Raw genomic sequence first — 13,152 nt, 5'->3', positions numbered from 1 at the left:
CCCCCCCCCCCCCCGTCATCCCCACTGTGGAATATTGAACCCAAAGGTCCGAAAATGCTAAGCACATGTTCCACCAAGCTACACCCCTCCGGTCATATTTTCCATTATTTTATTACAAAAGTATTGCACTTTTACTGTGGATACCTGCTCAAGACCAGTTACAAATTCCAGCACGGAGAGGGGAGGGACTCGCAAGGATCCACCCTTAGTGGAATCCTTTTATTTTGAAGATGGACTCGAAGGAGACTGCGTTCACGCCCTCATGAATGACCCACACTCATGTGCATATAAAACAGCACTGAATGGACTGAGTGGGTTATAAAAAAAGGACATGAAGCTGGAAGGGGAAGGAGAAGCCAGAGAGGGGGAGTAGAGGCTGAGTAGGCCAGGACCCACAGCATGTGTTTATGAAGTTTTCAAAGAATTAAAACATTATATTAAATATAAATACATTAAATTATATATTAGACATTGAAGATCATAGGACCCATGTGACATATTTCACTTTTCTTGTATATATGTAACTCTTAAAAAATGTAAAAACACTCTTAACTTGGCATGTGTGCCAACATTTCTTTTTCAGCCCATCTTCTGAAGGCACTGTGCATATAGGGAGACCAGGGACCAACCCATAAAAGCACATAACTGATTATGTAAGACAAAGAGCTCAGCGGATAGGTAACTACAGTTCTGCACTGGCAGCATGTGCTATCAGACTAGAGAAGGATGAGAGCAGAGTGGCCTTCAACAGCTGCAGAACCTTGCAGCAGAGACCGATGCAGAGCTAGGTCTTGGCAGAGGTTGGACGACAGGAGGAAAGATTCTTGGAACAGAATATATTTTATGTGTGGGTATGGCTTTCTATATGCATGTGTAAAAATGCTTGCATTCATACCTAAATATATATCCACTCTTGGGGTTAGAACACTCAACATTCTACAGTGATATGAGCTTTAGAATTGGAAATGTTAAGACTTTTGAATCGTTATCATTTCCTAAGGTGAATCAGATATAAAACAGGCTGAGCCCATGTGGTTTTGGTTAGCAGCCTTCACACTGAGCTTCAGTCAGCGAGGAGCGACAGTGATTCATCAAATTGCTCCAGGTATGGCAGGTTTGGATGCTATGAGGAAGTTTCTCTCTCTTTCCCTATTAGTTAATAGAAACCAAATTGTAATGCACTTATTTCATAGAAGTATTAGAAAGGCAGAAGGCACAAATCAACCCCAACATTAACCCTTCAAAAGGAAGCCATTTTCCCTGAATACAGTAGGAGCCCCACCTTCTTTGTAGGCTCAGGAGGCTCCCTATTACTATAGAGACGTCTTAGCAGAAGGTCAGAAGAGGAGAAAGACGGATGAAATGAAAGTGTTCAGTCATGCCCTAGTATGCTCCTGAAGCCCATGACTATATTCTAGTCATGGAGCCAACGGGCATTAGCTCATATCCTTCTTTTCCATCTTAGCATTATAGAGTGAGACTCATTTCCTGTTTTCTCATTTGGTTTCAGACTTGAACTACTTATCAAAAACTGTGTAAGTGGGCAAGGTGTCCTGAGCACCAACCCAGTTCTCTCTTTTCAACTGGGTCTGTCTAGTTCAAGACAGGGCTTTTCTGCCTAGCACACCCTTCATGTCTATGAAGCAATGAGGAGTAAGAGGAGCCCTGTGTCCATAATGGTGGTACTGATACAGACACTTATTCATCTTTCTGTTAATCTATGCATAATTTTAAACATGAAACCATGGTTAGTGTCTAGCGGTGAAAACCTGCGGGTTTCCAGGGCAAATGTCAAGGGAGGTTCCCACTGTGACTATCACTCATGGTGACACTGTAACTCGAGCCTTATCCACTAGATGTTTTCCAAAGTTCATCACCCTGAATGGGATGGAATCTAGAGAATAGTTTCTGGAAAAGATAATATTTAAGGTGAGAATTTAAAAAAATAGAGAAGAAATGTGAGTTTGACAAAATGAGTGTTGAAGGAAATTGAAGGCTGACCATGGGACAGGCATTAGAAGGCTGGGCTGGGAGGGTGACTCACAGACACTATCCGCTACAGCACTCATAGCCCAGGTATAGGGCAGAGCCCAAAGACACACCCGAGCTGCTGTGTACCAGTTCACGGGGCCATATGGTCAGGTTCATCCCTAGTTTTTTATCAATGACAAAACTTGTATCAGTGGTAGCTTGGCATAGACATGGTGGGACACTAAAATGCTAGGAAGTGGCCAGCCCTGCAAGTCAGGGGTTTCTACTACCCTCTGCCAAGAGTTAGTTCTTGACTGGCTTTCTACTCCATGTGAAGGAAACCAGGGCCCAAGTAAGACACTCCTTGAATATCATACAAATAAGTGTGGATTGTGCTCTGAAGAAATTGGGGGAGCCCCCCAAACTATTTCTAAAGTTGCAGCTATAAAAACATGCTGTTTTCAAGAACGATTACCACATCATTGGTACTCGGGAGACAAACAGATTGGGTGGAGATGACGACAAACCCAGGATGCTCTCATTTTCTCTTACTGGCATCATTTTTAGCACACTAAAAAATTTTTTAGAAGCAATAATATTTTCTATTTCTGCTTTATGACTACGTAGAAATAAATGAAGGATTTTAAAAGCACACGTTTACTAGGGAAGACTCCAGATTTTACTTTGAAGATGAAATAGAAGGCAATTGTGGTCATGAAGAAGGCTGAGGCAGGCCAAATGATTCCTTGGAAATATTCAATTTCTTGATTAAATAGGCGTTGTTTGCACCCACCCCAGCTGCTGGATAAGGTGCTTAAGGAATCCTTAAGCGAGGCTGGGCTAGAGAAGGAGAATGTCAACATGGGTTAATGAATGAGAGGTTGTGTAAATGATTGCTTAATCCCAGTGGAGGTTTTCCTGAGCTACTGGGGAACTGGGCTGAGGTTGACAGACAGGAATAAGGTTTGAAGGAAAGAGAGCCTTAAGCAAACAATAGTGCAATTTATTTTGTGATTTGCCTGTAGCTCAGAGTAGAAAATAAAAACTGTGCTAAGGCAGGAAAGGTAAAATGAAGCTATACTATCTTCATTATTGAAGTAATTATCCATCCATTCACTCCGAGAGATATTTTTTATATATTACAGACAAAATGGAAAATTCGACTGTCTTAATTATTTCTTGAACCTCTAACACACAGAGCATTAGATAAGGCTCTGCGAGTTGTAACTGCTTCCATGGACCACAATGCAGGGAAAGCTTTCAAACAAAAGCAGTATTTACCTAAGAAAATGCAGCTGTTCACGTCCCAAGGGGCTGGCACCTCTTCTCTTCATGAGTTGAGATACACTCAGTTAGACTATTGTCTTTTCACTAGGGTCACAATGACACCAGTGGCTGGCACCTTCTCTACCCTAGATCCTAGGAAAATGTGATGGATTGCTCTTGTTTTGTTCCAATTGTCAATAGGAAACTTTGTTTTTAGTAGGTGGAAAAATTGTCACAATTTACCACAATGTGACACCACCTTTAAGGCTGGCATATGTTTAAGTTCTCTTTGTATATGTCAACAACTTAGAACTTTTGGCTTTGCCACATAGATCATAAGGTTCACCGACTATCGTTAAACTTCCTCTTACATAGTATGGTTTTAAACGCCTATGGATAGTTCTAGCATTGGGACGATAGTGGAACTGAAGTTGTATGTTACATACCCAACTCTACCCGGAGTCATTGCTTTTATAATAATTATTCTTAAAAATATTGGAGAGCAAGAAATGGTGCTATTTTTCCAGCACAGTGTCTCCAGCTAACCCAATGTAACTGCTCTTTTCCAAAGTAGAAATATTTCTAAATCATTCTTACTAATATAATTATTGCTTCTTGTTTACTATGATGGTGGAGCCACTAATTACTTTCTAACTTAATGAATTACCAGACATATTGTACCCTATTGTAAACTTCCCATAATAATTCACAATGTTAAGGTCTGGGACTATCTAACGTGACCTGAGGTTCACCTTTAGTGCTGTACTTTAGGTCATTTCTAGAGACTCAGACTATCTCATATTATTGAAAATATGAAGACAATAGTTTCACTTTCCCATTGTCTTTTCCAAAATTGTATATATTTCTTACATCCACTTGCTCTTATAAACAGTCTTATTACATTCAAGAGTTGGTCACTTTACTGGAAAATAAATAGTCCTCTGCCTGTAATTACAGGCTGCAGGAAGGGGCAAGCCAATGACCTCCCTGACTTGTAGGCACAGGAACAAACTCTGAAGATTAAATACCTCCTATTCCCTTGGCAAACATCACTTTGTTGTTGGCCAAACAACAGTGAGCAGACAAACACAGAAAAATGTGAGTGTTTCTTTGGATCCTGCAGACTATTTTTACACCTGCACTTCAAATCTTCGTAGTTTATGCAGATGATGGAAACACTGTTTACAATTTGTTCATAAAAATACTTGAGTAAAATTTACTCAGATTGTATACGCCTGTGATTTGTATGCTCTTTCTTTCAAGTTCAAATGCATAGATTGTTTTAGAGCCCTCTAAGAACAAGTTGACACGATGTATTGTCTGTGATCTATAATGCCTTGGTAGCAAAGCCTGGCAAGTGCCTTCCTTCTGAGACCTTCCCTCACTTAGATATCTGTGTGATTACACATATCAGCAGATGAAGATGATTAACTTAACGGGAGAGATAAAAGTTTAGTGTAAGGGCACCAGAGATGAAAGGATTGGTAGCACAAAGATGGCCCTGGTTGGAGGGCCCACACTTGGGCATTCAGGAGGTGCTCATAAGATGAGCATGAGTCCTGGGAGCACTTGGCTTCCACTTGGCCTCTCAGCCACATGATCCTCATGAGCAGGAAACACAGTAAAAAGGGATGTAATTGTGAAGGGTAGATACACTCTGCAGATACAGAAGGACGACGGGATTTGGGCCACCTCAGCATCACATTGCCTTAAATTCTATTGATGTTCATAATGCTGAGGGCTTCCAAAGGGCTTATTTGTGTGTTCTCTGAGTGGCATGATTGTTTGTCACAGGACTCGTGAGTAATGGGAGAACCCTTTTCATGTGCAGAAGAAAAAAAGAATGTCTTCGAAAATACTGAGTGTTGACACAAAGAGAGGCAGGGAGCCAAGGAAGAAATAATCCAGACCAGCAGAGACCCAACTTACTTCCGAAGAAGCTGATGGTGTGCTAGGCTGTGAATCAGTGAATGAGCCTCGCTGAAATGAGGTCTGTAGCTTCTAGCCACGCACACATCACCTACTTTACACCAAGCTCTATTAAAATGCACCGACAATTTTGCAGAACAGAATATATTTTTAAAAAGGTAAACTCCCACCAGGGCATTACACCTTCTGATATTTTTTGTTAAGTAGAAAATAATGTGCTTTAATGGCTCCAAGTCAGTTAAAAAAGTTAAAGTGAAACACAGCAGCTTATGCTTAAGACAAAAGGCCATGAGATGGTTGTGACTGTTAGTGCATTAGATGCTTGGCTTATGTTTGCCCCAAACAAAATATACTAAAGATAGAACACATTTTGTACCGTTTTAAGCTTTGTGGAAAAGTTAACTTTATCATTGCAAGTAGTCTTTTAAGATCAAATCATAAAATTTAGTCATTGCCTTCATTTATTTCCACAGGTCACATCATATTTCATGAATTATCAGGACATCTTGTCCACTGGAGTGACTTGGCCATTTACTGCCATCTCCACTCACTCACTGCCACATGAAGAAAAGTGTCACATACAGGTGGCTCACCACGGTCCTACTAATAGAATTAGCACCCAGGAAGCAACTACTGGGCTTCCTATTGGATTGTGGTTGCATAATAAATCCTTTCCTCGGATTCTTGCTGAAAATGGTGATCTGCTCATTTTATGTCCTAAATAAAACTGTTAGGCTTCTGGGTGCTTCGCTTAAGCTAATAAGATGGGAGAACAAGCTTGCAATGTAATTAGCTGAAAATAAATGGAAAATATTGCACATTTCATTGTCAAGGTAATTCTTAGAGGCACTCACTTTTGCTATTGACTGCCACTGCATTAGTGCTTGTAACCTGTTTAGTGCATTAGCTCTAAGCACTATTGATTCCCTCAGAGCCGGTGAGCCAGTTCAATCCTGCTTTGTCCCCAAATCCTAAGTGGCTCTTTACGTTTGGTGTTGGTAAGCTCCTTGAGAGATGCTAAGTGATAAACAGATATTTCCAATGTAAACTCTCAATAGGAAATTTAGCATTCACATTTACATGTTCCTGGCATGTTGACCTACAACCAGGCCACCATGAACCACCTATGTATTCTGTGATGATAACACATAAAAAAAACTCCCTGGATTTTCATAAAGTCATCTCCACAAAACAGTGCCTTCCAAACTCAAACTGACCTTAACTCACCCCTTTGACCTAGAGCATAATCTGAAGTGTCACCTGCCATTTAATGTTCTCTGATTGATGATCCCTTCGACGATATGCCCAAATAAGATGAGGGAAGTCAAACATTAGTCGGAAATAACAATGCATCTTTTCGTTTTAGAATAATGTCATTTAGAAACCATCTGTGGCCATGTATGAATGTGGAGGATGGTTAAAAGAAACTTTTATTCTATGATGGCATGCACTAGACATTTTCCTTTCCCTCCGAAAGACTGTAAAATCTTCCTGAAGTGTGTGCGCACACACAGTCCATCGGCTCCCACATTAACCTAGCTCCCACAAATTGCTTTCCTAAGGTAAAGCCTAGCTTTTAGTCAATATTGCTTAGCCAGTGATTCACATGCAAATGAACTCTTCTGGAACATATTAGTTTGAAAAATATATAATGAGCAGACTGGAACATATCCAGGACCTTAGAGTCACTTACTACATCCATGATTTTAAAAAGAAGAAAGAAAAAGAAATGAAAAAAAAAAGAAAGTCAAGGGAGTTGAGTTGACTTCAAGAGTAGACAAGCCTTTGGTTTCATTTCCCTGGTACTTTCCAGCCCTCCATGGATGCTGGAGGTGTGACTTTATAGCAGTACCTGGGCGCTTGCTCATTTTAAACACACTGTACTTGTATTTGTGCCAAACCAAGAATAAGCAACAGGAGAAATTCCTGAGTCTTCTCTAAATTCCTTGCTTTTCTTGTTTGAGAGACGAGATAAGAACAGAGGGAGGGATGGCCATTGATAAGACAGAAGTCTGGAGGAGGAATGAGACACCCAAGACTTGAGGTGTTATATTATAGTAAGCTTAAAAAAATATGCTATTACTCAAGTAGGTTATTATCCTTATCAACATGTGGGGCTCTGCATGCTTCCAGTAATCTCCAACCGTGGATCATCGTGGGAATGCAAACTTCAGATCTCGGGGCTTTGGCTTCAGAATTTTGCCTTTTTTCAAAAGTCAACTTTAGGATTGATTTCTTTTCCTGTGGACTTATTGTCTGACACAGCAGTTTCCCCAAATGAATCACCATCTAGGGATCAGCAACTTAACACAGTCATGCCGTGCTTTAGAAGACAGAGAGGACAGGAAACACTCTTCAAACGCAAGGGGCATGGGTAACCTCAAGTACCCCCCACACGGGAGATACTGTTACTCACATCCTGAGTCAGTGCCGCCCAGGTAAAGGCTGCCTTATGTCTTGCCTGAGTTCCAACTTTGACTTTATCCTTTGGCATTTGGTTGATGAAAGCATCATGCTATGGAATCTTAAAGTCTTTTCTGGGGAGGGGGTCAAGAACAGACATGTGATGACTTAAGGGAGGTTAGTAGGAAGATGGGGAGAAAGGCAAAAGGCACTAATCTCTCATTTGTTACTTTTTAAAGACACCCCCACCCTCACACCCTCATGCCACCCAGGGAGTTGCCAATGAACTCAGAGGGTGTTTTGAAATTCTGGAAAGAAATTGATTGTAAGTTTCTCTAAAATAAAAAATTGCACTATGCCGTTTTGTATGCACAGAGAGTTCAAACAAGACAGGAGGCAGCAATGTGCTGAGTCTGGGAGAGAATAGAGCCAACGGCTATGGAAAGGAAGCAAGAGGAAATAGAGTTTTACTTAGATTTTTAAAAACATAAAGTATATCCAATCCTTGTACCTCAAAGATTTTCTCTCTTACAAGATTTTGTTATGGTAGCAATTACATTTGCTGTACAGCCAAGATATTTAATGTTTAAGTTTGGAGAACTGTCTAACATCACTCCCCAGTAACAGTGTACATATAGGGTAATGTTCCCTCATTCCTGAACACAGGAAGTAAGAAACAACTTTATAATCTGACTTTACATTTATCACTCCTAATACAAAATGCATTCCCTTGAGAGCAGTGCAGTCTAAATAAGCCATGCCAGACCAATCAAATGACATGGATTATATTTCTAATGCCCACTCTACATCCATAGTTTGAATAGTGTGGGAGATTATAGATACACGGCCTATAGAGAGTTATAAATCTCTGTTTATTTTATTGAATATTACAAGACATGCCCTGAAGAGGACAGATCAATAATGGACCTTGTGGTTTCCTGATGGAACGCTGCAATTATTTTCTTTCGTTACAACTTAAATGTAACTCAATTTTATCCATCCATCATCTTTATGGTAGTGATAAGAAACATCACCGAAGGCTTGTTTCTCGGGCCTCTGCCTGATATTCCTTGTTTGCATCTTGTTTTGATTTCTGCTCTTATTGAAAATTGTTCTAATTGCTTTCCTTTCTCTCTGTGACTGCTCTGAGTGGTGACCCTTTAACTTTGGCACTCCAGGACGGAGATGGAAAATTACTACCTTTAGTTTCCTTTATTTTGGGAAGCAGTTGGCTACTCTTTGAATTGGAGTGCAAGTGGTATTTGAGAAACAAGGAAGCGCAATAAAAACAACCTAGGAGGTTGACTTTTTTTCTGGCCCTGTATTGTGTAATTCTTAACACAAAGTTTCACTTTAACTACAGCAGCAGGGTATCTTGCTTTGTCATAGCTAGTTTAAATTTTAAGTTAGAGAAAAAAAGCAGACTTCTGTCTTGAGTGTAATGCAATTTGATTCAGTTGTTGTCCCGCTCAGAGTCAGCAAACTTAAGCATGAACTAATTAAGCTTGGATAGAGTTTGGTCACTCATAATATATAGGGAGGGAAGTGAAAGTTTCCCATGAGGGATGGAACCACAATATGCCCTTTTTAAAGAAATAAACAGGTCATTAGAGTCCACCTCTCTTTAGACAAGCATCCTCATAGCAATAGCTGTCATTTAATATGAGCATAGGACCGAGTCAGGACTGTTTTGGGTATTGTACTTGTCCACATGATAGCTTCAGCGTGAGACCAGACCGTCTGGAGAATGTAAATTATGTTTTCAGGGTACCAGGTAGAACACAATGGGGTGCAGGACTGACCCCATACTCGGGCTTCATGTTCCTCTCATTAGGCTCTACTGATTTCTGGGTTTTATAGTCATCTTATTGTGCCATGTGCAAGCCTGTGAACTAGGTTGCGGTACCTGCATGTTGCAGATGAAACCCGAACTGCGAGGAGTTAAGCTGCAATCAGAGGTCATAGAGCAAGTGTGCTGCAAACCAGGCCTTTCACACACGAGTGGCTGGTACCAAATGCCATTGGTGCCCTCAATTGATGCACTAATCATCATTAAGATTACCAGGATGCCACCGAGTCTATCAAACACACGCCAGGACAAGCCCTCATGCCCAGGCAAAGCTGGCCAATGCAAAGCAGACTTCATGTTTTTTTGGTGTGATTTCTCCCACCCCTCGGTTCTAATATGTTTTGTCTTTCTGTTTTTCTTTCTTTCCTTTCCTTTTTTCTTGAGGAAGAGAGAGGTGGGGGCAGAGACAAAGTTGGGTGGGTAGGGAGGTTGGGGGGAGTTGGGCGAAGGGAAGGAATATAATCAAAATATGCTGTATGTATGAAAACAACTAAACAAACAAACAAAAAAGGAAGACCAAGTTGTTGGGGAGACATTCACTGCAAGCTTACCTTTTCAGATGTTTATATAATAGAGCAAAACGTTGGTAATGGTGCTCTAAGGAAAACAGTGTAATGAATTATCGGTACTTTACAGAAAACATCTTCCCTATCTCAACATCCACACACACACACACACAAAAATCATTTCTAAAATGTGGTACTTCAGGTCTCCAAAGAAAATACATAGTATACTTCCAGAATACGATTGCTGCTGATTGTGAGATTTTAAAATTTCTCCTATTCATGATGCTGGGGGCAGGGGGGTTGTTAGAGCACCCTCTCAGAGGCGAAGGGGAGGAGGGATGAGGTGAAGAACTCTGGGAGGGGGGAACTGAGATGGGGGAGCATTTAGGATGTAAATAAGTAAAAGATTTGAAAGAACATTGATTTGAATTTGCAGAAACTATCTTAATGTGTTCTTAAATTTTTCTTTCTGGACTTTCAATTTAACTAATTTCTTATGAATGATTGGTGGAGATTCTAGAAATTAGAATTAAATGAGTAAATTTATAATCGTGTTTATCTTCATATAGAAGGAAGAGGGTTTTTTCCCTCTAAAATTGAATTATTATCAAGTTTCCATATTAGAGGGACATTTTCTCAATGATTTTATTTTGCACATTAACATGTTCCTAATGGAATATGCACTAGCCTAGAATAACATGAACTGATAATAACTTAAGATGCTTATAAAGTTTCACCTATGAATAGGTTAAAAAAAGGTCAGAAAAGATATTTAAAATGAATTTTAAATTATTGTGGATATGCAAATGGATAGAATTCAAAGTTAGATATCACTGTAAATATGCCCTTTAAGAGTTACATTCAAATTCAACAGAAAAAAAATGTGTGCATTGTGAAAATCAAGACCACATTCTTACAGAAGGTTATGACCAACAGCACGGGTATTCCATGGATGCGTACTTGTGGCTTGGGATAAACTCTCTACATATGCATTATACGTAGAAACAAGCTTTTAAGCACAATTAAGACACAGGTAAAGAGTAATGTGCTCTCAGAATTATCAGATGACTCAAAGGGGTCTTTCCTGTTGCAGCTCTGAGAAGATGCCCCAAAATACTGTGCCTAGATACAGTCATGAAGTGTAAGGGGAGAGAAAGCAGCATAACTTGACTATCAATAAGTAAGTTGCTCCTGAAACATCGGCTGGATCCCTGAATAGATGGTCTTTCCTGGCATCCTTGTGCTTGATCCTGCAGTAGAAATACATTTTCCGTATGACAAGGAGACAGAAGGGCAAAGAGTCCCTCTGATAGATCTTCTCACATACACTGAGGACTGGGCAGGAGCCTAATAGGTAGGTACCACCACAGCATCCTTCAACTTGTCCAAAGAACACACGTAAGTCTGCCCATACATATATTAGAGATATTAATAGCAAAACTGCCTGATGTGTTTCTAGTCATGAAACTTCATGCTAAAAATAAAGACTATACTCCAAGATATTATTAGAAGGTCATCTGATATCTGGCCAAGTTAATCGGCCAAGCAAAACCGGAGTCATCATATTGCTTAGATGATCCTCTTATTCCTTCCTGGCTCAGTCCTGTAAAGCATTTTGGTTTTGCTGCCGTTTAGGACAAAGCTAGGACTATACGCTGATTACTGGAACTCTTTCCGTGGGCCAGGTTTGTGAAAAGAAATGTGTGTAGTCTCAGTTTCAGCAAAACTTCAGCCATTAGTAAATGGAGAAGGTTAACAGGCAAATAAGAAGAGGAGGTCTACAGGTATTTTCATATTATGGAATTTGGCCAGCGCAAAACTTGGCTTCCCTTGCACAAAGACTGTTGGCAAGTTACATCTTGTTTCCCACAAGAATTTTTTGAGATGGGAGTGATAATGGTTTCAGGTATGGCGTTTGGGGCATTTTTCCTTCGTGATAAAACTAGCCTGCATTTTATTGGATAATCTTGCCTCTTTGTTCCCCCTGGAACACTACAAAATGGCAAAGCGGGTAAGATAAAGTTCAGAGGGTTTTGAGACTTTCTAAATTGAGTAAGGATGCTTGCAAGTGGGAGGCTGAAATGTACAAAATAAAACAGTGAGATAAGATACCGGTCCGCCCTGCAAAATCAAGACTCATTTTAACATTTAACAGTACAAAATCCAAGCATCAAGGGCTGAGCCCTGGAAGCCATGGAGAACTCCTAGTAGGCTCTTTAAACTTGTGTTGGTCAACTAGCTTACAGGCTATGGGCAAAGCATTTTTGTTAAAGATGCTACGAGTATCGCACTTGCATTTCTGAATGCCAGGTTTCTGAAAGGCCTTCAGTGTTCTTCCATTCTTTTGTTATAGTTTCTATTGAAAAAAGATCAGCCTGATGAAGAATTCCATTGTACCTTAGAGAGCTTACAATGTATATTAAACATGTGTGTGGGCAGTACATCTTCGTTGGGACTGGTGTGTCCGTGTTTTGTGTACTATAAGACTTCGTCAGAGGGGAAAGGAGGGAAGCTTTGTCTGGGTTTCACCAAAGGTTGTATTTCCTGAACTCAATAAAACAGAGAAATAATTTTCCATCTAAGAAAGTACCCCAGGCTCATCGAGAGCCAGCACGTGTTCATGAGCCCCACGTCCCTCTCAGCAGAATGTCATAGGTTCTCCTCCTAAGTACAAAGAGACTGCTCTCCCCGGTTGCACTTACAACCTTTGTTTCTTAGACTGAAAACTACTTGGGCAAGACACATGTTTCCAAAGCCCAAGTGTTTTTAGGACTCAAAGTGACACTATTTGTTCAGCTATGGTCCCCGAGGGTCTCCTGTTAGGAGGCACAGCCATGCTCTATGTGTAAATCTAGGCCCAACACAACAACTCCCAAGACAGAAATGGACACCCCCTTTAGGTTGGTACTCTTTCTCTGTCACAAAGCGATCAAAGGGCTAGCAGAAAAATAATTCTATACTTATGGATTCCAAATTCTACTTTATTTAAATAAAACCACCAATAATTTTCCTATGCTTTCCTGTGAAAATACCATTTTGAATGATCATCAATCTAAAACAGAAATTGTTGGGTGGGAATCCAAATCTAAGCCTTAAAGTAATATTTTCTTTTAGTTTTATTAATCTGTCTGTCTGTCTGTGTCTGTGTCTGTGTCTGTGTCTGTGTCTGTGTCTGTGTCTGTGTCTGTGTCTGTGACTGTGTCTGTGTCTGTGTCTGTGTCTGTGTCT

General features: G+C 40.3%; 1 protein-coding gene across 3 annotated transcripts in view; it reads right to left on the bottom strand.

Moving 5' to 3' along the window:
* The window catches only part of Met (MET proto-oncogene, receptor tyrosine kinase), a 109,063-nt gene that overhangs the window by 66,695 nt on the left and 29,216 nt on the right, over nt 1-13,152 (bottom strand). The window lies entirely within an intron of this gene.

Source organism: Mus caroli, chromosome 6, assembly GCF_900094665.2.
Source record: "Mus caroli chromosome 6, CAROLI_EIJ_v1.1, whole genome shotgun sequence".
NCBI classification, from domain to species: domain Eukaryota; kingdom Metazoa; phylum Chordata; class Mammalia; order Rodentia; family Muridae; genus Mus; species Mus caroli.
Note: the sequence above shows the minus strand (reverse complement) of the source record. Positions and strands in the feature narration are given on the sequence as shown.